A 27,933-nucleotide genomic window follows, 5' to 3' on the forward strand; every position below is an offset into this window, starting at 1 on the left:
TTTTTTTGTAAGAATGTTCATCTTGCAAAAAATGTTATTGTTTACCTAAAAAAAAGAATTATTGAGTTATACTTTTAAAGCATATTTTGGTGGTCAGTTACCTCCTTCTATAATCTTTTAATTGTTCTGTCCCTGCTTTTGAACTGTTGAGCCTAATCCTTTGTAAAAAACCTCTCAAATATTAACTCTGTTTTGGCAGTTCTACTAATTCTTCAATTGTGTTGGATTCCGGGTGCATATTTTTTCTTTTGTAATCCTCATCTGTCATTTATATGAGCTTCCTTTGTAAACTTATTTTTATATTTCTTCAGTCTGCTAAGTAAAGGACTATAAGTCGAAAGGCCTTGCAGCTCTCCTTTGTCTCTTTTCCTTCGTGGATTTTGTCTTTATTTGTACATTCAACTTCCATATTTTCGTGATTCAGCTATACACACACACATACCCATATATATATATACAAATAAATATATATATATATATATATATATATATATATATATATATATATATATATATATATATATATATATATTTATCACTTTAGTCTATTTTTCCTAACAGGTAGTGGCTGCAGAAGTAAAACATAATAATTCAAGATTAGGTTTTACTGTAAAAGGCAAAAGGAAAACATTGTAAATAGGAAGAGTGCGAATGATTGAAAGGGGAACTCAAGAATTCTGTGAAAGGGAATGAACGCGCAGAGAAACGTGAAATCTGAGCGTGCTGAGTGTGTTGAGAATGCAGGCGGAAGTCTTGTTATTTGTGACTTGTAGCGCAGCCACTATAAGGGTGTGTTTAATGATAACTTTCATCCTAAATCTACTCCTATCCAGGCAGGTGGTCATATCAAGGTCACAGTTGATGATGTAAAAAGAGTAATTAAAGAAATAAAATGCAGTGCTGTGCGTTTTATTGAGTTTACTCTTGAATTGCTGTTGTGGTCACTCACTTCTCCCTGAAAAGTTGCCGAAATTTATGATCAGGATAAAAATGGTGACATCAGCAGTGAAAGTAATTATAGACCAATTTATCTTTTAACGGTTTTGTCAAAGGTATAGTAGGCAGTTATTATTTATAAATGTTCAGCACTCTTGCTTACTTCAGACCATCAGTTTACATATCAGGCAAAACATGGAACTGACATGGCCATAACTATTCTGAAAAACGAGAACATTGAATACAGTAGACGCAGCACACCTGTATATTCTTGATTTATGGGCATGTCAAAGGTATTTGACAAGGTATTATGTCATGTCATAAATATTTATTTTAAGTAATGCGAAGAAGAGGTTTTCTAGCTTATATTGTTAGCATTTTACACTACCGGTATTTGACTTAAAAAAATGAATGTAAAATTAGGTTCTGATATATTGGAAGAATTTATGCCACATGCGGAGTAAAACAGGGCTGCGTGTTATCACCCCATCTTTCAGCTTATGTACGGATGGCTTATCTGAAAAGCTACCTAATCGCAAAACTGGATGCTTCTTAAGCAGTGAGATTGTCAGCTATAGTGTATAATCTATGCTGACGATGTTGTTATGCTTTGTCCATCGCTGAGTTGTTTGCAGTGCCTGCTTGATGAATGCTTTAAATATAAATTCTGTTATATTAAACGTTAATGCTCCAAAGACTAAATGTATGGTTTTCAGCAATTACAGGAACAATGAACAGCCACAAAATCATGTTAACATTAATAGTACATTTAATATGTAAATGAAATTAAGTACTAGGGTTTCACTCTCACCTCTAATAACAACGATGACAATCATGCTACAATCTTGTGCAGGGGTTTGTGCATTAGAGCAAATATGTTACTGCAAAACTTTTCAACTTGCACAGCTGATGTGAAATACCTTCCTTTTAAGAATTTTTGCTCGTCCTTTTGTTGTCTGTCACTTGCTTTTAAAGTAAAGATGTCAAACCTTGTCAGATTAAGAGTGTGTTTAATTAATAGTACTAGAAGGTTGTTTAACATGACATCTCAATCTAGCATTTCCCAATTTTGTGTCCAGCTTGGTATACGAATATTTACTAGATTAAGACGCAAAGCAATGGTGAGCATATTAGGTAGAATAAGGTCATCGGGTAACAAAATTATGAAGAACCTGCAAACGTGCTGATGACCAGTGATAACTTTATTTCTGGATTTTGGAGGGATATGGCGTATGCTTAAAATTGTTACAGCCACGTGTGTTAAACCTATACTATTTTGTTTATCTACTTCTCTAAATATTTTTGTAGTTTATCTGTCTCTATGTACGAGTATAAATTCACTCTGGTGTACTTTATGCGAAATCAAGCATTTATTATTATTATTATTTATTATTATTATTATTATTATTATTATTATTATTATTATTATTATTATTATTATTATTATTATTATAATGAGTCGTGGTGAACTGTGGTTGACCACCCTGTGAAGATTAGCTGCTCGCCATCAAGTCTCATTCACCTACGAATGAAAAACACACATACTTCCTAAGAAGATTAGCTGCTCGCTATCAAGTCTCATTCACCTACAAATGAAAAACACTCATGCTGTATATACTTCCTAATTTTACAGAATCTCGATCATGATAATCCATCCAGCCTTTTCTGTCTTCCACTCCTCCACCCCTTTGCTGACTCTTCTGAACTATGCACATCATTCACCAACTTGTCTTCCATTCTTTCCACTTGATGAACTAGTTTAAAAACACTGTGATCTCGCCTTTCAGTCATACTAGCCTTTATATCACCTCAGATTATCTCACCATTTCTCACCTTTTTAATTATTCTTTAATACTCTTAACAGCTTTATCTTTTTTCTTTCATTCACATTCAGCATTGATTCTTATATTTATCTACAGGAGAGTTGGTTGGATGGTTCCTCCACACACTCCCACCTCGGATTCCAAGGACGCTCCCTGGCTCTTCGGAATCTTTTGCACACACCTTGCTACCTTTCCCGGTTCACATATTCTGTGACTATTCTCATTCATTCCTCATCTTGAGAATGGCCCCTCTTCTTCTATATTTACTCCCAAATATTGTGAAAATCATTCACTTGCAGTCTTCCACCTATGCATATTACCAATCATTGCTTCATCTTCCTAGTTTCCATTTACCCTCACGACCTTACTCTTACTTACATTTACTCTCACATATCTCCTACAGTACTGTATCATCAGAAAACACTAACTGTTGTAAACCAAATTCATGACCCATTATAAAATCAAAGAATTCTGAACTTACATTCTTTTTCTGACATCTCATATCACATCATTTATAAAGATATTTAACATAACACAAGTCTCTTTTGCACTAAATTAGTCACTCTTCCATCTATGAGCTTTACTTCCAGCATAAAATACTATTCTTCACATTCAACAACTTATCCTCTATATTATTCTCCATAAGACCCTCACTTTCAAACTTCTCACATTATTTTTGTAACAAACACTAGATGCGCCCCTCTTCTTCGTTGAATGTCACACTACTCATTCTCTATTAATTCTTTCATTTGCCTTACTTGTCGAAATTTTACCATAAATTACCTTGGTATACTTAGTAATGTTTTGCCCTTATAATAGTTACAGTCGCCGGGTATCACCTTTAACTTTATACAGAGAAATACTTATTCCTCTCCTATATTCCTTCACAGTCCCCCTCTCATCCAGCTTCTCAATTCCACTGTCAACACCACGATATATATATATATATATATATATATATATATATATATATATATATATATATATAGTATATATATATATATATATATATATATATATATATATATATATATATATATATATATATATATATATATATATATATATATATATATATATATATATATATATATATATATATATATATATATATATATATATATATATATATATATATATATATATATATATATATATATATATATATATATAAAACACTGACAAAAATGACAATAGACTAGAGCTCAAGTACATTTAACCCTTTGTCGAATACTGAAAGAATTGTGATGCAGTTTTTCTTATCCATCTAACCAATCTTGCCGACTTCGTCCATGTGAACATTTTTACCCGCATTTATTTCGACCTTTCGAATAAATGATGGGGACGTTCGTATGCATGCAACCTCCCGGGATCCCAGGGGTAATTATTCACTCATAGAGAATTCGAGCTCGTAGAACATTCGCCATCTGACGGGAAAGAAGAAAAGACTTATTCACCAATCCCTTGAACTAAAGTTGGTTGAGCAGTCAGGCCTCTGGCGCATCTGTAAGAATGTCTAAAACATTATTTTATACGAAGTTCATATATATATATATATATATATATATATATATATATATATATATATATATATATATATATATATATATATATATTATATATATATAGAATATTCCCTCCTACATACCTTTTCCCCGCAGTAATTTAAAGTAAAAGGAATAAGTACTTAAATAGGGTACATTTAGTATGATTCACTGTAAGAAATTAACCCCTAAAACCTCTCACCAATGCCTTTTTGGGGGGAAAACCCCTTTAAACCCCTTTCTTGTCTGAAGTGCTGTTGGAAATCCCTAAATTCCATTCATGGACCCGACCAGAGCTAATTGTCTCCCGAGGCAGGCCAGCTGGTGGGCTGATCTCGTGCGTTCCACCATTTTGAATTTGAAACCATGCTGCCTGCAGTTCCCATGTGGGCAGAGTGACCACAACGCCATCTAGGAAGAGAAAGCTGTAACTTCTGAAGCTATAAAGAGCCCTGGACAAAGAAACTAACTCTCAGAATTGCTGACATGGACACGTAGAACAAAACTCCATCCCTTGCTCTATTTTACCTGCCTATGTAGGACACGTGGTGGGCAGTATCCAACGTAACTTTTGATGTGAATTAATTTGCTTGCCCTCCCCATCGCTAGCCCCATAAGGAGAGAACTTCAGCTCCTAAAGGTAGGTAAAATACCATGTTTTAAGGTTTTTCGTCAGCCACGTTCCCTATTCTCCAACTGTGTTCCTTTCCTTTCATAGTGCGATGTAATTACAGTGAGACCTGTATTGTTTTTATCTTGTGCTGTTTAATTTGCAAAGCATTTATGAGAACTGTGTCACTTCATGTGCGTAGCGGCCCTCGCTACTTCGTTATCAACAACTTTGAAGTGGGAAACCCAACATAACCCCTCCAGGAAATTCCCGTCATTTGCTTTCGCCTCATTACCCCAGAATTACGCTACCATTCTTCTGATGTGTTTTCTTTTGTAAATATAATGAATTAAGTTAAAACCCAGAGTTTATCTAATCACTTTTCCCTTGAAGTAGCCCTTCAGGTGTATTTTGTTGTTTGTAATTTTAGCTGCCCCCAGGGCCAGAGTCCAGATTTTTGTGGTAATTAAGGTAAGTTGCATATCATCCTAGTATACCGCATTGATCTAGCAAGACCTCAGCTTTAAAATTACAACAGTATATATGTACACAAAACACACACACACACACACACACACACACACATATATATATATATATATATATATATATATATATATATACCTGTATATATATATATATATATATATATATATATATATATATATATATATATATATATATATATATATATATATATATATATATATATATATATATATATATATATATATATATATATATATATATATATATATATATATATATATATATATATATATATATATATATATTGTATATATGTGTGTGTGTGTGCAGGGTTAACCCACGCTCATAAATGGCCGCCCCCATGCAGATGAAGAGCAAATGGCTGCCCGTATAGTAAACTCCTCTCATTTTTGTCCTTCCTGTATCCTTCCTCCTCTGCCATCAATATCTCGTGCCATTATAGGTTGCTGAGATGAGTTGCTGCAAGGACTGGAAGAACTACCTGGGTGGTGGCCATATTGGGCCCTAAGGCGATTCGGCTTACCAAGCTCGGCCACTTGAGCCTGGATTCGTTCTAACAAGTGCTTTGGCTCTAGTAATGAGCAGATGTCCATTGTTCTCACTCGCCCATTCCACAGGTCAGCTAACCCGTGCCCCATGTGTGACGGGCCTTAGTTCAGGATACCCATAAACTAGATCATTCCTCTGGACTCCAATGGTAAGCCTATGACAGCTTAAGTATTTTGGCACGCTGTTTTTCCTCCTAGTGAAATATTTCTTGACCTTTTAATGAACCCCTCCAAGTAAATCCTGTGCTCCACCACATGCATTTCTCTCTCTCTCTCCATTCATCAGTAAACCCTCCTTTTGTTCCTCCTAGTTGATCTTTTTCTCAGTCTGCCAACCATCATTTGCATGCTAGTCTAATTCCAATTTGTGAACAGTGCAATATAAGTGAGTTGTGATTGGCTTTGCCTTTTGTGGGCACATTGCAAGTTAGGGAATCCTTAGTATTCCAAGTGCATGGTATTGGGGCTTTAGCCCTCCCCAGTCCCATAGCCAGTTCGACACGTCTCTCTCTTCCTGAGGGATGCCTTTATCATGAGTGCCCAAGGAAACTCTCAGCTTGCCCTTGCATCTTTTACGAGCTTCGGCATTGAAGGCAAAATTTTCTCAGGTTAGAAGTTAGGTAACATAAATTTATGCATGATATTTGTAATTTGCTTTAAATTTTAGTGGGACAGGCATATACAGTTCTCTATTGAATGTTATTAATGTATTATATTAATATTGGTAGACTTTGAGAGAGAGAGAGAGAGAGAGAGAGAGAGAGAGAGAGAGAGAGAGAGAGAGAGAGAGAGAGAGGATAGGTTCTGTTTCCTTAAATATTACTTAGGGTGTTAGATACTGCTTTCCACACAGCTAGATTATTTAGCCCATCAGAGGGAAATAGGCATTATATTGATTTTTCTATGCAGTCCTACATAAAATTCTACATTCTCAGACAAATTGCTTAGCCTAACCCCCACTCCTTGTGTTGATAACCTATCAGTTTAAAGTACAGACAATCCCTTTACTGGGCTCCTACTTCCTATATACTGCATGCATTATAATTTTGCAATGTGCCAAAACCATTAACTGCCTTGTACTTCTTAAACTAATTGCACTTATGTGCTACCCAATTCGTGTCCTTACACACCTATTTGTACTTATTGTACCACAATTTGGCACCTAATATCCATTTACTTTCCGTGTTACTAACACAGTACACCATTGTGGTGCCTATTATTGCACTGAATGCGTCTCTGATTAATTTCACTCTAACTGAACCACCTCTGCTCCTGTTACCATTATGTCCATGGGCAGGTTAAGCAAATTCACATAATTATACCTTTGCATTTGTACAGTAGGTTTTGACCAGTGCTTTGTGTTGGAGTAATCATACCCTTGCATTGTAGGCTTTGACCAGTGCCTAGAGTCCATATAATCATGCCTTTGCATTTGTAGGCTTTGACCCTTGCATTGTGTTATAATCACACCCTTGCATTCATAGGCTTTGACCCATGCAGCGTGTTACAATGTTGGCATTTGTAGGTTTTGACTTTTGCATTGTGTTCCAAATACTCACACTTCTGCATTGTAGGCTATGACCTATGCATTGTGTTAATCCCCAAATTTTCTTTGTGCCTAATCCAGTTATTTATCTTTTCATGCACTTAGCTTTTGCCATTTGCACCTCATGTGTGCCCTAGCTAGTATCTAGTACATTTACCTGTGCTGCTCCACTGTATGTGTAGATGAGTCGCACGTTTCATATCATCTGCACTTGCATGCCAATCCTGTGGGGTGCCACACACTTAGTTCTTTGGAACCATTTTGCTTTACAAGTGTAGCCTAGTCAGGTTCACTTCCCCATTTTTCATACACTGCCTAGTTCAGAGTGCCTTTTCCATTTCCACAAGTTGCTTGTGAGGTAACTAAACCTTTGAGCATATTTCTTGGGAAGGTTAGACCCTGCTTGAAGTAGTGGCCACCTGTCAGCCGAGGATTATAAAGCCTTCACCATCTTGGGGAAAGGTATGGACCTGAAGGGGCCAGAGCTGACCCAATGGGTTCAAAAGCAAGTCACTGCTGCTAAGGAGGAGAGGAAAGAAAAGGAAGAAAGGGAGCTTCAAAGGGAAGAGAGGGAGTGCCAGGAGAGAGAGGAAAGGGAAGAGAAGGAGCGTCAAGAGGCAGAAAAGCAGAGACAGCATGAGGTAGCCTTGAAGGAGAAGGAACTCGAGCTGGAGAAATTAAAGTAGGACAATGCCCTGGCACTGGCCTGACACCAAGCCGCTAACCCATCCATGGCCTCCTCTCATTTCATTATATCAAACATAACCGGCTTCATCTGTCCCTGGAATGACTCTGAGCCAGAGGAGTGGCTGGAGCACATTGAAACTGTCTTCAATGACTACAAGCCTACCAGTACCAAGAAGGCCATGATCCTAGCCAAACACATGGCTGGAAAGGGACTGGACACCCTAAATTCTTTGAAAAATGGTGATAAAGGAAGCCTTGAGGCAGCCAGGAAGTTGTAGCAATGGCATATGAGATCACGCCTTAGCATTGGAGACAAAGTTGGTGAGGTCTTCCCAAGGAGGTCGGCCAAACCTGGTCTGGCTGGTGCAACAAGAAGACCCGAGCCATGCAGCAGTGGCTTGATGACTTGGAGTGCAAGGAGTTTGAGGACCTATTAAACTGGTTCCTTATCGAGGACTTCCTCCATTATGCACCCAGCCGCTTGGCTCTCTACATTAACGAGACACAGCCAAGATTGATCACCAACTGCTGCATGCCTGGCTGATGATTGCGAGACATACCACCTGTCTTCCAGCACCTCCCATGGGCGCATAGTTCCTCCTGACTCCACTGCCTTGGCCATCCAACCGAAGAATGGGCACCTCCAAAATCCCCCTGTATGTAATTATTGCAAGAAAATAGGGCATATAGAAGCCCAATGTAAAGCTAAAAGGGGAGCTATATCACAGCCTCCCTCTAACCAAACTCCCAGCCTATCCAGACCGTAACTGCTCCTCGTATGGATTATAGCAAGGTTTATTGTTCTAATTATAAGAAGTATGGGCATTCCCCAAATTTCAAGGGTTGTCCCGGGAGGAAAACTGCAGTTGTTGTTGCTTTGGTGGCCACTCATTCATCCTTGTTAGGACTCCAGCTGAGGGGCCTATCTTTGTTACACCTCCTTGAGGTCGTTATTGCTCTCAACAGGTCTCTGCCTTTAGGGACACTGGTGCTCATATCTCCCTTATAAGGCAAGAGAAGGTACCCGATGGGGCCAGCATTGAAGAGAACGAGCCTGTAACTATTATAGGCATTAATAATTGGAGGCTGTCACTCCTGAGGTTAGATTGAGGGTCACTAGTTCCACAAAAGTAGGATTTCTATGCTTGGGGTAGCCACTCAGACTCCAGGAGGCTATGACCTCCTCCTGGGGCAGGATCTCTCTCCTGAGCCCCTTCCTGGGCTGTCCATGAGTCCTGCCCCTTCCGAGTCTCTGACGTGTGCAGCGACCCACCTCGTGTGGTGTGTTGAGCCCCCACCAGAGTCAGATTCCGGTTCTTTGCCAGGTCAGGCCCTCTTGGTCCCAAGGCTGCTGATGTCTCTTCTCCAAGTATTGTGCCTGAGCCTGCCTTAGTACCAGTGCCAGTGCATGCTGCTGAAATCCCTTCAGGAGATCCAGATCCAGCCCTTCCTGCGCCAACTGGCCTGGCCCTTGTACCTTGCGAGCCTCTCGCACTTACAGGCACCTCTTCTTCTCCACTACCATTCTCAGAAGTTATGACTTTGGTGGACGATCGCCACCAAGAAGTCCCATCTAAGATGATCACCACTGGGGAGGTCATGGTGCCAAAGATAGCAGGACTAGTTGGAACCACCACTGCCCCAGTTGACACAGGAGCTGAGGCAGCGGCCAACTCAACGCCTATTTTGTCTATTGGCGTAACATCCACAGTCAATCCAGATCTAGGTCTACAGGGTAGTTGTATTGCGGCCCCAAATCTAGCCCAAGAGTCTTCTCGGCCTCCCCAGGAGCCACATGCCCAGGTCCCAGCTAGGAAACATTGGCCTAAAGAGAAGAAGAAACCAAGAAGGAAGAAGAGTAAGGGGTGTAGATGGCCCAGGTAGTTAAAAGAGCCACAGAGCTCTCGTGGCACTCATATTTTATACTTATGGTGCCTTAGCTTAATAGGCCAATCCTAGCCCTTGATATAGAAAGGATGTCTAGGGTTGTCTCCTACCTTTAATCAGTATTGTTGTATTGAAGGAATTTATTTTGTACTGCACTATGTCTGTTCTTTAGCCCAATAAGCTGAAGAACATGTCCTAGCTATATATGTATTTTGCTGCATTCCAGCATGCCTATATTGAAGTGTTTTATTTGCTTACTTGCAAAATATTCACTTGACATACCCAGTTGTATCATATTTAACCTTATCTTTATTATTATTACTAAAGTTTGGGATGCAGCTCAACATTCCCACTTATATTTAAATGTTCCTTTATTATAGGGATATATCATTCACCTGTGAGCTAGGTTATCACTTTGTTAGTGCTGTGTTAGCTACATTCTGTGGGGTATTCCTTTAGTAATAGATTTATTCGATTTAGTTAACCCCACAGACAGTACATTCCTTAAACAAATGCAGGCACATTATTCGTAGCATTAAGTATGAGTATTTTTTTGTAATTAGTAGCCTAGTATTTAACGTATAGTGCTGCGCTAGCTTGCGTCTGTGTGGAATTCAATTAGTTGAACTTTGTGACCTTAGTGGCGAGTTAATTTAATATTCAGTTTTAACCTTTATCCCACAGACAGTGTTTTATTTAAATAAGCACAAGTACAAGCTCTTAGCACTAGTAGTGCCAGGTTATTCTATGTATGAGAGAATGCTTAGATGGCCAGCCAGCCAAAACCACTTCTTAATTTAGAGTAATTTACATTTGCTCAGGTTAATCCTTTTCTTGCAGACCTTTCGTCCTGTTCAGGATGAAATGTCTATTATTTTATGTGCAGGGTTAACCCTCACTCATAAAATGGCCACCCCATGCAAATGAAGTTCAAATGGCTGCCCATATAGTAAATTCCTCTCATTTTTGTCCTTCCTGTATCCTTCCTCCTCTGCCGTCAATATCTAGTGCCGTTTTTGGTTGCCCAGGGAGGACCATTTCAAGGATTGGAAGAACCTGGCTGGGGGCCATATTGGGCCCTAAGGTGATTCCGCTTCCCAAGCTTGGCTGTATGAGTATGGATTCGTTCTCACAAGTGTTTTGGCTCTGGTAGTGAGTGGATGTCCATTGTTCTCGCTCGCCCATTCCACAGGCTGCCAACCTGTGTCCATGTGTGATGGGCCTTAGTTCAGGACACCCAAATACTGGATCGTTCCTTTGGACTCCTACAGTAAGCCTACAACAACTCGAGTATTTTGGCAGCCTGTTTTTCCTCCTACTGAAATATTCCTTGACTTTTTAACGAATCCCTCCAAGTAAATCCTGTTCTCCACCACATGCATTTCTCTCTTTCCATTCATCAGTAAACCCTCCTTTCGTTCCCCTAGTCGATCCTTTTCTCAGCCTGCCACCCATCGTTTGCATGCTAGTCTAATTCCAATTTGTGAACCGGGAGATATGATCGAGTTTCGATTGGCAGTGCCATTTGTGGGCACGTTGTTAGTTAGGGAATTCTTAGTATTCCAAGTGCATGGTATTGGGGCTTTAGTCCTCGCCAGTCCCATAGTTAATTCGACACCTCTCTCTTCCAGAGGGATGCCTTTATCATGAGTGCCCAAGGAAACTTTCAGCTTGCCCTTGCATTCATCGTCTGGACCTATCGACATGCGCTGGGAATTTCATCCTTTTACGGAACCGCCGAATCCTTATAATCGCAGCTCATTTATTATTATTCACGTGTGCCACTAGCATTAATTTGTAAACTATTGTTATTAACCGTTGAGTAAATGTAATTAATAAATCTTCCTCTCAGTTTTTTGCATTACTGTCAGCCATTTCATAGCATTCCGTTGCCAAGGCCAAGGCTGGCGAGTAACAGTTTATATATATATATATATATATATATATATATATATATATATATATATATATATATATATATATATATATATAAACCTTGCATTATAATCCATTCTTTTGCAATTACGGAAATTTTGCTAAAAAGTGAAGTAAAGGTTTCACTGCCAACTTTGAGAGGCTGTGACATTTTTGGCAGTGAAACCTTACTTCACTTTTAGCAATATATATATATATATATATATATATATATATATACATATATATATATATATATATATATATATATATATATATATATACTGTATGTATATATATATATATATATATATATATATATATATATATATATATATATATATATATATATATATATATATATATATATATATATATATATATATATATATATATATATATATATATATAAATTCTGAGATATTTGAGATATTAGATAAAAGTGCCGGCGTTTGCAAGTATTGTACTGGAGCAATGTACATGGAGAATTTTATGCTGCCTCTTTTCCATTTACACTTCTTAACAGGACATACAGTCTTTCTCTCTTTCTCTATGTCATCAACTTCACATAGAATTACATTTCATACACAATAACTTGAGTAGTATAATGAATTTTCGTAAGTGTCAATGACAACATCCGACATCTACTCATCATTAATATTACCATTACTGTAGTTATTATTCTTATCAGTCATTCTGCATTCTGTATGGGTTATTCGCCACGGTAACCTTATCAACTGACCTTAACGTCTCTGTTGCTTAGCTGTTTACACAGTTTTGAAGGTCAAGGGTTGATTTTCACAGCATATTCAATGCATGTATGTTTCAAATAAAAATGAAATTTTTCTTTCTCCAGGAAATGTGTTGCAGCTTTTGATTAGATTATGATTTTATACTATATCTATAACTGTCAAATCTCGGTTTCCCTATTCAGTAGTTGTTGCTCAGCTGCTCTAACATAAACAGGCCCGGTTGCATGACTAAATATCATCGAGACCAAAACTTTGCCCTTACTTTAGTATGACAAACAAAGAGAGAGAGAGAGAGAGAGAGAGAGAGAGAGAGAGAGAGAGAGAGAGAGAGAGAGAGAGAGAGAGAATTAGGAATTAGTACGATGTAAATCAAAGTATCTCTTCATATACAACGGTCTCCACAACTCTGCACAAACCAGTGCCTAGTGAAGGCAAATGATATGTTAAAACTAATGAATATAAGGCTTAAAGTCTAAAGATAGTTTAGTATGGGGCCCTGAGAGCGAACTCGATCGATCTAGTAGGAAATCAACTCGAAACCTAGGCGAACTCGAACATTGTAAGCATGTCGGGATAAGGGGCGGTGGGCGGAGCGGTGTTCGAAAGCGGTTACTATTTCATATAGCCTATCTAAGTGACTGACTGTTCAGTATTCTTCTTTACTTATTCGTTGGGAAAATCGTGACTTTGCACAAGTCTTTCTAAAGACCGATGCAGTGAAGCCAGTATCCCATGCGCTCCATCACATTCCTCAAAAAAGTTAGAAAGGCGAGACCTAAATACTAGTGGGGAAATCGCATTGACTTGAGGGCTGGCATGAGAGAAGATATAATGATATACTCGTACATCATCCTCAGGCATCCAGCAAAGCGGACCAATGTCAGACAATACCATTCTGCAACCCTCGACCTGTCAAGATGAGGCCAACTTGACATTCCTGGGAATGTCAAGTTGGCCCTTTTACTGACTCCCAGTTTTTCACGTAAGCTAATGCTCCCATTACTTGCTTAGAATTTCCCTCCATTGCGTCATTTCCGATTTCTACGTATTAGTGTCTTTCCCACTTGTCTTTAGAAAAGATGAATTCATGACGACCACTTCTCTCTCCTGAAGCTCTCACATCTATCCGATATCTGGCGATCCCGTGGATTGCTTCATCTTCTCTAATGAAATTCCAGCTCACGGAAAGATGCCTTTAGGATTAGCTCAGTAGATTCAAGTCTCTGTGGACACTCCAGAGCTAATCTAGTTGCAATAATCTCTTTTGCTTTCTTATCAAATCGTAGGACGCTCGTGTTCTGAGCAACAGACACTTAGAGACTCCTTCAACGGCTGCTCTTCCCAGTATGGCTGCCCCATATGGAAGTCTCTCCCGGGCAGGGCAGTGTGGGACGAGGATCGCAAAAGTCATGTCACCGGGCAGATGCCCCGGTACCTGTCTGTGTCTCTCTTAGGACCAAGCTCATCTGCACCCATTAAGATTGTCAACTTTCAGCCTCCTAAATGCCCCAATGATTTTGGATCAAGATCTTTCTTCGCTGAAATTATTAAAATAAAATGTAATGCCACCAGTATTTTAATAGGAAATATAGATGCCATTTTAAGTCTCTAACTTTTTTACTTAATTAATTCTCTTTTGGTTAGAAATTACGGTTGTAATCTTAACATTGTAGTGGGCCTGCAGATGTTAGGTTATTAAACAGCCTTGAACTGGGTCGATCTTATAGGTTATGCGACCCTGATCAATATGTTGGTGTTCCACTCGCTCGGTAATTGTTCTTGTGGGGTTCATCTCCTCCACTGAGTTTGGAAGATTCAGTACTTGAATCTTTATATTGGGAAAGGTTACAAGTTCAAGTTAATACCATTAATATCTATTCAAAGTGCGTAAATTTAGTGTATGGTCACTAGTGTGGCTACAGAAGTGTAGAGAAGTTTTCTGAGCATCGAAGGGCAGGAGCTAGGTAATTGTACTGATCAAGTTCCTTTTTAATTTTTAGGTTGCTTGGTAAATTACGGGATTATCAATCCAGACACTATATATGTGGCATTTCCCCTAGTCATTGGTTAATCCTTTTGTTAAATAACCCTTATGTCAACACAGAAAAATTATCTACGACTGATGAAAAGCTTGCCTTTTTCACGAAGACACATACAAAACGAAGAGGTGCTTCGTGAAGCAAAACTGTGAACTCGATTGATAAGGAGATTGTATAGATATGCAGATATGCAAATTAATACCCCGCAATTTCTGGATGATATTCTTTTGATTATTTTGGGTAAACAGCATATTTTTAAAGACGTCAGTATCTTCTACAAAAACGAAGCTCTTGTCCTTTGACCGACAAAATGAGTTCTTCTCAGCTGGCTCCACTAGATTGATTTTGCACTAAGCAAAATAGTGCATAAAGCAGGGATGTCAACAGGCAACTTTTTATTTCCCTTTATTTACACTGATACAGGAGCTCGCAAATCAATTCGCAAGCTACGTATCGACTGTTCATGAGCGCTTGATTATATCCGACTGTAGCTTATAAGGAAGTCGGATGAGAAAATTAAACTGTTCTTTCAGGACTCATGACGATATTAGACGTGAAGTCTTTTCTCTCACTGTGAACTTGATTCAAATTGAATCGGTCGCGTTCATCTCTCAATGTTTCTAGGCTTCATCTGCTCTTGCTTCGGAGCATTACATAGCGTTCATGCGCTTCTACTGATAAGTTTTAGTTATATAAGAAAGTATATGCTTAAATAGGTAAAAAAGTCGATCGTTCACGTATAGCTGTTTCTTCTTCACGTTACTTGGAATGGCCCGCTTATCTACCAGCAGCCTTTTTTTTTAAGGAAAATAATTGTCTGTGTTTGCATCATATTGCCAGGCAATTCTTTCACTCTGCTTGGAACAATTGAAAAGTAAAACTATATTCCAACTGCCAACATCGTTATTAGGCTTAATAGTTTTTGTGACAAATTTGTCTGATTTAATTCTGAAAACTAATATGACAACAACTGCGGGTTGCAATATCATGAGTGTTGTTTAATAAAGTAGTTTACTTAAATTAAAAAAAAAATATTTGCAAACTTTTTCTCCCCTAACCCATGCATTTCTACAAACACTCCCATTTCTAAGAACTGATAAAAAATGGATTAAAAGAAGGTAAAACTGATAGTTATAAAAGACATGTAGAAAAGTGTCTTCAATAAACGTGTATATATATATATATATATATATATATATATATATATATATATATATAGATATATATATATATATATATATATATGTATATATATATAATATATATATATATATATATATATATATATATGTATATATATATATATATATATATATATATATATATATATATATATATATATATATATATATATACATATATATATATATATATATATATATATATATATATATATATATATATATATATATATATAAGTGAATGTTAGTATATTTGTTTGTCCACTATAGAAATCCGAACCGCTTGACAGACCCGGACAAAATTTTGCACACGGCCTCTTTGCCATCCCAGAAAGGTTTATAGCTCAATATCAAACCCCTACCCCGTGACAGACATACAAACACAGACAAAAGAAACGAAATTTTCATTTTTAAGTCGCCTTTTCCTTAAGTGCTATATGATATAGTTAATTCTCATTTTTCACCTGACGCTTCACCTTTTATTCCAGGCGCTGTCAGATGTTAGGTTAACCTACAACAAAAAATCCAAATCTCCTATAACATCAATTTTTGATCAGAATTTGCGTGAATTTTGATCATAATATATGAGAATTATTAATATAATTGTTTATTACCTCGAAAAAATCAATATTGAAAACCTACAGGGCATAAAACTAGAGGAACACGACGAAATTCCGGCTTCCCTCACACTGCTACGTGAAAGGAATCGTTGACATAATTATATCACTCATTAAACTCCTCCCACTTCAAACCCGAGGCCTACAGTATAATCAGTTTAGTACATCCAAAAAATTAAACAGGAGTGTTTGACTGTATTGGAATCACTTTCATTCAGTCATAAAGCAATGTAGCACAAAATATAACTTATACAATCACACGAATCAGCCCTTTCAAGTCTTGCCACAGAAAAAAGTAGTAACAGACCAAATGTTTCTGTGACAGGGTTAACCCCTCATTAAAAAAACTACTCGCGTCGAAATTACCACATTTTTTCGGTGTTCATCTTAAGCCAAATGTATTTTAATCATACCTCGCTAATAAAATACAAATTCTTAAGTATCCTGTGGTATTACCATCATCATATCTAAGTACTTAATCCACGAAAAAAAAATCGTAGTTGCAGACACAACCTTGGAGATCAAGAACTAATTCATCACCATCCACGCATGCGCATTAGTAGACCAAATGCCTCTGTGGCAGATCTACCCCCTCATTAAAAAACTACCCGCAACAAAATTACGACATTTTGTTCAGTGTTCATCTTAGGCCAAACGTATCTTTATTATACATTGCCAATAAAATATAAATTCTTAAGTACCTTGTGTTATTACCATCATCATATCTAGAACGAATTTCCTTTGGTTTGCTGTGCAGTGAATTTCATGTAGTAGATAAAAGGTCCGCCTACTGTTGAAGGGGAGACAGTTCTTCTTTCGCCCCACTACACACACAAATACACAGACAAACTTGAGTGTGTATCTAGAAGTATAAGATTTTTTATTCATTGTCTTTGTTCAGTGATGTCGTTTTTTCTTTTCTGATAGGGAATGTGACTTCCTCTCCCCCTCCCCTCTTCCCTTATTTTCCCCTTCCCTCCCCTATCCCTTCGTCCTCCCATCCCTCTCCCCCTTTCCTCCCTCCCATGCACTCTTCCATCCCCCTCCCCTCCACCTTCCCCTTCCATCTCCCCTACCTTTCCCCTCCCCTCCCCCCCTTTCCTCTTCCCTTCTTTTTCCCTCTCCATCCCCTCCCCTATCCCTTTATCCTCCCTTCCCTCTCCCCCTTTCCTCCCTCCCAGCCACCCTTCCAGCCCCCCCCCTCCCCTATCCCTTTATCCTCCCTTCCCTCTCCCCCCTTTCCTCCCTCCCATCCACCCTTCCAGCCCCTCCCCTCCACTTTCCCCCTTCCATCTCCCCTACCTTTCCCCTCCCCTCCATTCCCCTCCTCCTCTATCTTCTTACTTTCTCCTTTCCTCCTACTTCTTCCCTCTTTCCTCCCCTACCCATAGACTGTTATTTAGAGTTTTAATGGGCCTACCCATAGGCTGTTATTCAGAGTTTTTCTGGGCAGTGCTGGGTTGGTCAGATAATATATATATATATATATACACACACACACACACACACACACACACACATATATATATATATATATATATATATATATATATATATATATATATATATATATATATATATATATATATATATATATATATATATATATATATATATGTGCTACATCTTCCCAAGCATTCAAGCTACCAAATGCTTAATTTAAGACTCAGAAGTAAGAACACAAGGCATTGCTTAGTACTGCCTGACACAGAAGGGCGAAAGGAATATTGGCCCCTTCTTAAATCCATTAATTGCACTCTGTGTATCTCTCCCACTTTCTCTCTTTGAACATGTGGCTCTGGGAAGCTGTTTGTTTTTAAGAACACGGAGCTGGGAGGAGATTAATTTCTGGCCAGAGGCAGAATAAACCAGATTAGCGAGAGGTGTGGCTTCTGTAGGAATGCCTGGAATGGGCTCACCATGAGGTGACCCGCGATGCAAATGATGTGTGTGCATAGAGGGATGACACTAACCCCTTCTGCACGAGGAAAGCATCATAATCCCTGACCTGAGGTCTTAAAAGGCCTGACCGAAGGAACGAGAAGTTAGAGACAGATCTGGATGCTATCGAGTCACATCCGCCCTTCGCATTCCCGCCTCCTTCAGAGCACCATGCCCCTACCACGTGGTCCTATCTTGTAGGGGCCTTAGTATTCTTACCATTGAAACCTTTTAGCCCCCTCCTCAGCCCTACCCACTCTGAAGTCACCTCTTCCATAAGGTAAAGTGATCTGTTGCAAAGGTTCTTTTCATTCAGTCACACTGTTTTACTCCTCTTACCATACTTCCAATGTTCATTTCTAAGTGCCAGTATTTCCATATTATCCTTGCCTTGTTAGAGCAATGTTACGAAAATTCCAGTGTTGAGTAATTACGTAAAATCGTGTGTTTAAGGTATCCTTGGTACTCTCAGTGCAACGCCTTGTCCTATGCATATTTTACTGTGTCCTTACTGGCGTTTAATTTGTAAATCTCTCCGTTTACAGAGGGATCTATAGTCGTGGAATTCTTCCTTGATTGTGCCTTGCCCTTCGTGAGTCAGTATCGTCATATCGATGGATATACCTTCAAGTATTCATAGTTATAATTAATCTCTCAGGCCTTACCTGCACGATTAGTTCATTTCATCTTCTAATTGTTCATTTAATGTAAACATTTGTGATCTTAAACTTACCCTAAAGTGTTTTGCTTACAACTGCCTTGTGACTAGAATCCTCAACTCAGTTATATTCCCCCTTTTCTTTGTTTCTTACGATTACCTGAATCAACAACAGTCAGATACTATAAAAATATTGAGGTAAATAAATAAATCATTCGTTTAGTTTAACTCTGCATTTCCCAGGTAAAATGGCTATATAAAATATATATATATATATATAATATATATATATATATATATATATATATATATATATATATATATATTAACATAGTATATATATATTCATATATATAGTATACACATTCATATATATATATATATATAATCCTTGGTTTTAAACTTTGGAAAGAGGATATTTACCCTCCACATCCTGGCAGCTTCCCTAAAGTAGAACATTTCATCAATAAGTGAATCACAGTCAAAGAGACCAAAAACTCATCACAGTACTGTTGCATTGTTACACGTGTGTGACTTATTCACATGCGGCCGAAGGGAGTTCCAACCTTCTTGATGTGGTTGTGTAGATAATTTAGTTTCTGGTTACTGCCAGCCAGAATATGCTGAGATTTTATTTTCTCTTAAATGTTGAAGGAAAAGTTTCAGTCATACGGTTTGATGGACTAATTCTCTCCAAGGTGTCTTCTCTTACTCTGCGTGCTGACTATCACTGGCATCGGATGAGGCCAAGCAGAGTTCATTTTCGGAACACAATAACTTAATAAAAAAAAAAATTCAAAATTTTTCTTTGCATTTTCTCATGTGGAGTGTAGTGTGGTTCACAATGCTCAACATGATTTTTATGTTTCGGTAAGAATCTTTACATTCTTTATTACCCTGACCAAGATCGGCTAATATCATTTGTGTAAACGAGAGATATGCAACACTTTACAATTGGATAATTACAATAACTCTAAATAACAAAATCAATGGGAACACAGGCAGAATGGAAGTGTGAGAATCACTGCTAAATGTAATGCATTATTTTAGTTTATTGCTGATATTTGATCATTTTGAGGGGATTAGTTAGAATTTGCAAAGTGGATTACTTCGAGTTGACCAAGATTACTGAGTGGGCAGTGAGCTAAAACTCATGGGAATAAACATGGAAAGTACAGTGTATGAATTAACATGGCGTTTTTCCTTTGCGTTTATACTTCAAAGGTTACGACAGAATAGCAAAGAGCAAATTTTCTTGGAAATTTTGAATTGCTGAAACTGCACCAGCTTTTCTAAAATGGAGTCAAGACTAGGAGAAAGAGAGACATAGTGGATCCACCAGCATTGTTGAGAGAGAGAGAGAGAGAGAGAGAGAGAGAGAGAGAGAGAGAGAGAGAGAGAGAGAGAGAGAGAGAGAGAGAGTAATATTTCATTATTTTAAGGTAAACTGAAAGTATCATTGGCTAAAAATGCTATGACATCTTTTCAAAATCTTTCGGATATGTCACTAGAATATAAAATGAATTTGCAATGCCTGGCAACTTTTCAAGCCGGTGAATAATTTCTCCCGGTACCTGCCATTAGTGTTTAGGCAGTTTCCAGATCGTTTAGCTCAATGCTACCTAATTTTGGCCTAACGTACAAAGTAACTGTGTTACTAGAATTGAGAAACATGGAATAGTAAAATATTACCAGTCATAAGGTATTTGAAATACCGTAGAAAATTGTGAAAACTGCTATGGCTAAGGTTTTAAGCAAAGCAGAATCTATAGGTAAAGAGAATATATTCTCAGCAGAAAAATGAGAATCGACTGCAGCAGTTATATAATTCTTCTGTGCAAGTCTCTTTCTCTCTCTCTCTCTCTCTCTCTCTCTCTCTCTCTCTCTCTCTCTCTCTCTCTCTCTCTCTCTCAGTATTTCGCGTACGCCCTTCTTGATAATTACTTGACCCAACCTCCTTGACAAACTTTACTATTTGTTTCCATAAATAATTTCATGGCCCTGAGAACAACGTTTTTTCCATAACAATAAATTCTAGTTAATCAAGTTTCTTTGGCCATTGTTTTACTTGCAAAAATACTTACATAACTATAAATAACTTAGATTTTTAATGAAAACAAATGTAATGAATTCTCTGAGAGAGAGAGAGAGAGAGAGAGAGAGAGAGAGAGAGAGAGAGAGAGAGAGAGAGAGAGAGAGAGAGAGAATTACTTAAAACTGGAACCTAGCTTTTATTTTCCTTCTATTTATGGAATTATTTGTCGTTCCATATACATATTAATATGAAGGATCTGTTCTCAATATTCAAGTAAAAGTAAGTAACTCTACTAAGGACAAGAAAGCACTTGACGCCAAAAATCTTCGCCTTCTCAAACCTAAATATATTTTGTTCAGAATTTTGAAGGACAAAATATGATTTTATAAAAAGATATGCAATGAAATTCCCATGAAACCATGATGTTCTCACCAAAACTCTGCAATTATAATGACCTCTTGAACCACCTGACTTTTTTCGTATCCAGTGGAAGAAATATTTGGTCGAGAATTCTCACCCACCCGCAGAAAATCGCTGGGAAAGCTTCTCACCTAAGATTATTTGCTTTCCTAAAACTACTCCAGTCGCTGCCGACAACACGAGAGAGAGAGAGAGAGAGAGAGAGAGAGAGAGAGAGAGAGAGAGAGAGAGAGAGAGAGAGAGAGAGAGAGAGATTTCCTTGACAAAAACTGGATGTTTCCTTTTTTCCATTTGCCGCAAAAGATGTATTTGAGTAGGGTGGAACTGTAAAAGACGAATCTCCAATCAAACCATGGCCACAGGAAATGGTCAAAAGAGCACTAAAAACATACTCTTCCCAGCGTCCCCATTATTATGACCTCCGAAGCTGTAAGAAATTCTTCCTATCCAGCAGGCGTAGGCTTTGCCTGGAACTCTTTTTTCCTTTGAAGCAATTCGCAAGAAAGAATTCGTACCAAAGCTTCTTTTTCCGTTAGCCACCTTCTCCAGTCATACCTCATACACACACTCACACACACACAGAGAGAGAGAGAGAGAGAGAGAGAGAGAGAGAGAGAGAGAGAGAGAGAGAGAGAGAGAGAGGTAACATTTTCTGGAACGCTTTTAGAAAATCTGTGAAATAAAATATTTAAGGTGTTGCTATTGAAACTGGGGATTCTTATTCCTGTATTACCTTTCAGTTATTTTATCAAATCTTGAATATCTACGTGTCTTCTTTTTGTTTCTTTGTGGGTTCTTTGGCATTGGCTATCATTACAACATTAATATTATTATTATCATGTAATTTTCATCTTAATGCCTTCCTTTTTTATCATGACTTTTCAGGATCACGTACTTTATTAACATAACTTTAGGAGACATTCAGAAATAAGAATGTTTCCTAATTATTCAGCTTCTTTAATTGCGTGTGCAGGCTATTAAGCTGCCATTAAAATGAAGCGCTAGCTGACTCTTGCAAAACTTCATCATAGCTACGGAGTTCATCAATGTTTTGCATTCTATACAAGCCGTCTTAGTTTTCAGCTATTCAGATATTGTGAGAACACTGGTAGTATTCCGATGAACCAAGAAAAAGTCAAACGACCTCTTTAAAAAATCAAGCTTACTTAAACAGATGATGTAATACAACAGCTGACCTTCCCCCTTCCTTTTTTTTTATTGCAGAGCTTGAACTAATTGCTAGAGCAACAGGAATAATTCCACACCTACCAGTGGGCTCATAGAATTAAGAGAGCAGCAAAGATACGGAATGAGAGACACGGCTTTAATCATTACTGGACAGAATGCAACGGCCCAAGATCGCAGTTTGGTTAAAAGACAATAGAATTCATGAAAAGTACTTGGGACGATATTTATATCATCTAGTAGAGATGATCTTCTATTACTTAGGTATGGAAGAAAGTAAAATGTAAATATATTCAAAGTAAACCAACGGTGCTGATGAAGAATACTGAAAAAGTTGCAGATCTCCCAGTGTGGCTGGCACTATCAACAGCCACTTTGCAGATGTTTGAAAAAGTCTAAAGATCCTTGTGAAAATTCTTCCCATACAGAGGAAGACAAAGTATAAGAAACAAAGCGTTCCATATGTCCTGGGTTTAATGTGAATAATACCTTATACTAAACTAGGAAAGGACAAATATTACAAGCACATTAACAACTTCTACGAAAATGTCGCCACATCTCTCTTTAAGCTTAAAGGTTTTACATTTCTCGACAGGGCACATGACTTCACTTGTGCTCTTTGGACACATTTTACTTCTACGCCTTACCGAGGGAGGATGTTCCTATATATTTTTTCCCTCTCATGCTTTTGAAACATTCTTCCTCTTGTTCCTAATTCGTTTATTTGCTAAAAACGGGGTTTTTAATCTTTATTCCCCAATTTTTACACGCACGTGCACCAATGTTAACACTTCGAACATTTTCGTAATTTTCAGGATTTTCTGTAGTCGTGCATTCGTAACAGGTGAGCAGAAAGAATGCGAAAGCAAGATTCTGAAAATGGGTTGCATTTTGTATGGTCTGTGACCAGAAACAGTAGCAAGTGTTGAAAAGTTGTAAGGAATTTGTGGGCTATAGTAACAGTTTTTGATAATCTTTGATAAACCGTTGGCATAGGTAATGACTTATATTGTATTGGAGTCATACGTGATTTGCGAGCATATCACAACACATAGCTACCGCGTTGCCAACTTATAGATGAGAGTCGAGCAACAAGAGCTGCCAAGAATTTCGAAATGGGCAGTTCAAGACTAAAATTGTGGGAAAGGGGAAAAGGTTTTAATACTATGTAGTCAGTTTTGGAAGTGCTATACTACTAAGCTGCTGCAATAGTAACAAACTGAATTTCTGCTCGGTGCCCACCCGCTAATTATGGAAGACAATGAAGGACAGGGATCTCGGTGATGTTAAACAACATACGGAAGATCCCTGGCCAGCATCCAGAGTTTTTAAGGGTGTGTAAATTTGATTAGGAGAGGGGCTTGCGGAGATGTCCAGGTCCTACGCAATATCCGGGCAGAACCTTTGGGGGTCAAGGGGCAAAGATCCCCAGAAGCAGAATAGAAACAGGAAATCTAATTATGAAAACTAAGGGTTAAGCACAACCTCCAGATCTCATTTGACATAAAAGTATTATGAAAAACTGTTTATAATCAAAGATAACAACATACGAAAGTACCTAGCTCCAAATGCTTTATTTTTTACGACAAGAGCATTTTAGAAATGTTTTTACTTATAAAAAAGCGAGAGTTCAGTTCTTTCAAAATCATTAGTGGCAAGCAACAACATAGCAAACTAATAGTCATATACTGATTTCTGTGGAGCTCCATATTTCTCTGCCGTTTATTTACAAATACCTTAAAACTTTGCTCGAATTAACCAGTTTTGTAAAATGAATGTGGATCAGAGCATGACCAGCCAATCTTAATTTTGGTCAAGATCCCCTATCGTGAATTCCCACTCTTGTTGTTGTAATGGCTCCTTTTCGGATAAACAGCTAGTAAAATATATCTCTGCAGCTATCATCAATGATTCCTTCTTACGTTAGGTAGTGTATTATAAAGAAAGAAACCTGATCAGTCAAACTCCCTATTTCCGAAGGTATTTACTGCAAATCCTCTTGTTCAACACTGGAAAGGTCTAATGGATCATTCAGCTGCCGAGGCAATTGCTGATGACATGTACTGTTCAAATATTTCTTCATCTTTTTCCTTGTTTAACTGAATGAAGGACTTTAATATACCCACTTTCAGTTACGTATGTTTTTCCACGAAATTTAAAATGATCACTATATAAAGCACTGTGTGTTTCTATCTAATTTGGTGCACATTGCAATTCAGAGACAAAACTAAAAAACCATAATGATATTTACAGTATTTAAAAAATGACAAAATCAAGCATATAATGTGAGGTATTTTCTTGTTTACTTCACATACATACATACTTACAGACATTACATAATATATTTACAGTATTTAATATATATATATATATATATATATATATATATATATATATATATATAAAAATGACAAAATCAAGCCTCATATAATACAGCAGCAGAGGTGAGGTATTTTGTGTGGGTTGTGATACTTTGCTATCCGTGTAGACATCCCGGGATTTATATATACATACATAGGTTTTAAAAAGCAAATGGAGACAGACTAAATACACACAAAACAAAGCCACTACACACACACAAACACACACCCGCGCAATAACTTCTCGCTGCTGGGAAGAAACACACACAGGGCACATCGAGACCACATCGTGCTTACCCCATACAAAAATGGGAATAAAAGCACGTTATATATATATATATATATATATATATATATATATATATATATATATATATATATATATATATATATATATATATATATATATATATAGCCTCGACTCGACCTACACACTTTATACTGTTAAAATCACTTTCAGTATTTCAATATTCTCTTACCTGTGATGAAGTCCACAATGGGAGGAACCATACGCCAAAAAATAGCAACTTAATATGCAAGACTATTCAAGGGGGGAAAATAAACACACACAAAAAAATCAATTAATATTTAATACATAACTCCAGGACATAAATGAGACCTGAACCTCAGAAACTTACACAAATTCATCCAAAAACACAATTACCCTTATAAAACAATACTCAAACACTTACACTACTAAATAAGGAGAGCAACACATCCGTACTTAGAAAGGGGACCCAGAAAGTAGGAGAGGGTCGAAAAGAAAGGATAAAAATAACATATAAGCTAATTGAAACATACAAAGATGGGCTTCAATATATATCGTCGTGATCTCCTCAAGACTTGCAACATCACATACATCAAGCTCCACATCTGGAGTAAAACCCAGGTAGTTTGGGATGACAGGCCCCAGACAACAGTAATGCCCAAAAATATGTGATCTTGTCAAGCTGATGACCTCACCAGTTAAATCAGAGAGGTCCCCTTCACAGTTTAACTGAACTAAGAGTGATGATGGTTGCAAAGCAGATCCTTCACGTATTGAGGAGGCAGCCAAATCAATAAGTATCTGGGAACAGTCAAATCAATAAGGGCAGGTGTTACCCACGTCAAATACAGTGGTCAAAAGCAGTAAGAAACCAGAAGCTGCAACCGTTCCAGAAGCCTAGAGGTGATGGCTCAGAAACAGACTGTCACTCCCTCCACACAGGCCAAAAATGATACCTCTTAAGGCGGGGATGAAGCTGCATAAAGAAAAACAAAGCAGAGATCGCTTGTTAACAAACAAAATAGCTGGTAAGGAGAATTTAACAATGTCCTTAAGGAATAATGACCAAATGACTTAATACAAAAATTTACAGAAATACAATTAAATGAATTTTTAAAGGAACAGATACTGACAATATGTACAGTATATATATAATATATATACATACATATATATATATATATATATATATATATATATATATATATATATATATATATATATATATATATATATATATATACACACATACACACACACACACACACATATATATATATATATATATATATATATATATATATATATACACATACATATATGTATATATATATATATATATATATATATATATATACACACACATATACACATACATATATATATATATATATATATACACATATATATATATATATATATATATATATATATATATATATATATATATATACACATGATATTGTCTTTAAAATGTATATCTTTCCATGATTTTGATATAGTTACTGTTCTAGTTATAATGTATTCTGTGTCTGTGTAATGAAAATGATTGTTGAAATATCATATGTAGTGTAATGTCAGATCTCAAAAGAGATAGTGAATTAGATAACTTAACAGCATAATTTAGAATTAATGATGCATTTTTTAATAAGATATTATATGATCGCGTATTTTGTCTCCCAGCCATGTGCGTTCCACGAATGCTTTGTTTTGCTTCATTGTCATCATGAAAGATAACGTGTTGACAAGCGAGAGATAACAGTCGAATCGTGTGAGATTTTTTTCTCATGCGAGAAAAAGATGAATGATTTTGCAGTGTTACATGTATTATTCTAATCACGTCCTATATGATTTTTTTCGAGTCACATATGCGTTTTTGAGAATAAAATCATGTCTTGATCAAATATGTCATGTTTTGTAAGACTGCAGTTGAAAACCCTTTCCTCAGGAAGTGACATCATCTGATTGTTTCATTTCTAACTGGAATCCTAAAAATTTGCTCATTCTGATTTCAGAGACCTTTCATGTGGTTCCCTCTCTCTCTCTCTCTCTCTCTCTCTCTCTCTCTCTCTCTCTCTCTCTCTCTCTTTCTTCAAAGGAGAAAAATTATTAACATAAAATATTTGTGTGGTCAATGATATTAATCTTAGCTTTTGAGATCTGATAATGATAGTAGTGGTAACAAGTGTATATATTTGTAACATCGCTATCAAAAGTGTGTTTTGTGAATCTTGAGCAACTGCATTTGGAGTAGATTTTGTGAAAGTTTCCACAAGCTTGTGTAAGGTAAAGTGAATTTTACTTATAATAAGGTATATTAAGGGATTTTTTCCTTAGTGAGATTGTTTTTGGTGAATATTTTGTGTATTTTTGTGTGCTCTTGTGTTTGCAATCTCTTAATTTTTCACATTTGATGTAGTGGTGATTTAACATTTATTTACTTAGTGTTTTATGTATTTCTTGATAATTTAA

The 27,933-nt window shown here is 37.0% G+C and overlaps 1 protein-coding gene across 5 annotated transcripts in view; it reads right to left on the reverse strand.

Annotated features, from left to right (window-relative positions):
- LOC136849658 (leucine-rich repeats and immunoglobulin-like domains protein 1) overlaps positions 1-27,933 on the reverse strand; it is a 566,587-nt gene that overhangs the window by 237,148 nt on the left and 301,506 nt on the right. The window lies entirely within an intron of this gene.

This window comes from Macrobrachium rosenbergii, chromosome 21 (assembly GCF_040412425.1).
Source record: "Macrobrachium rosenbergii isolate ZJJX-2024 chromosome 21, ASM4041242v1, whole genome shotgun sequence".
Classification (NCBI taxonomy): domain Eukaryota; kingdom Metazoa; phylum Arthropoda; class Malacostraca; order Decapoda; family Palaemonidae; genus Macrobrachium; species Macrobrachium rosenbergii.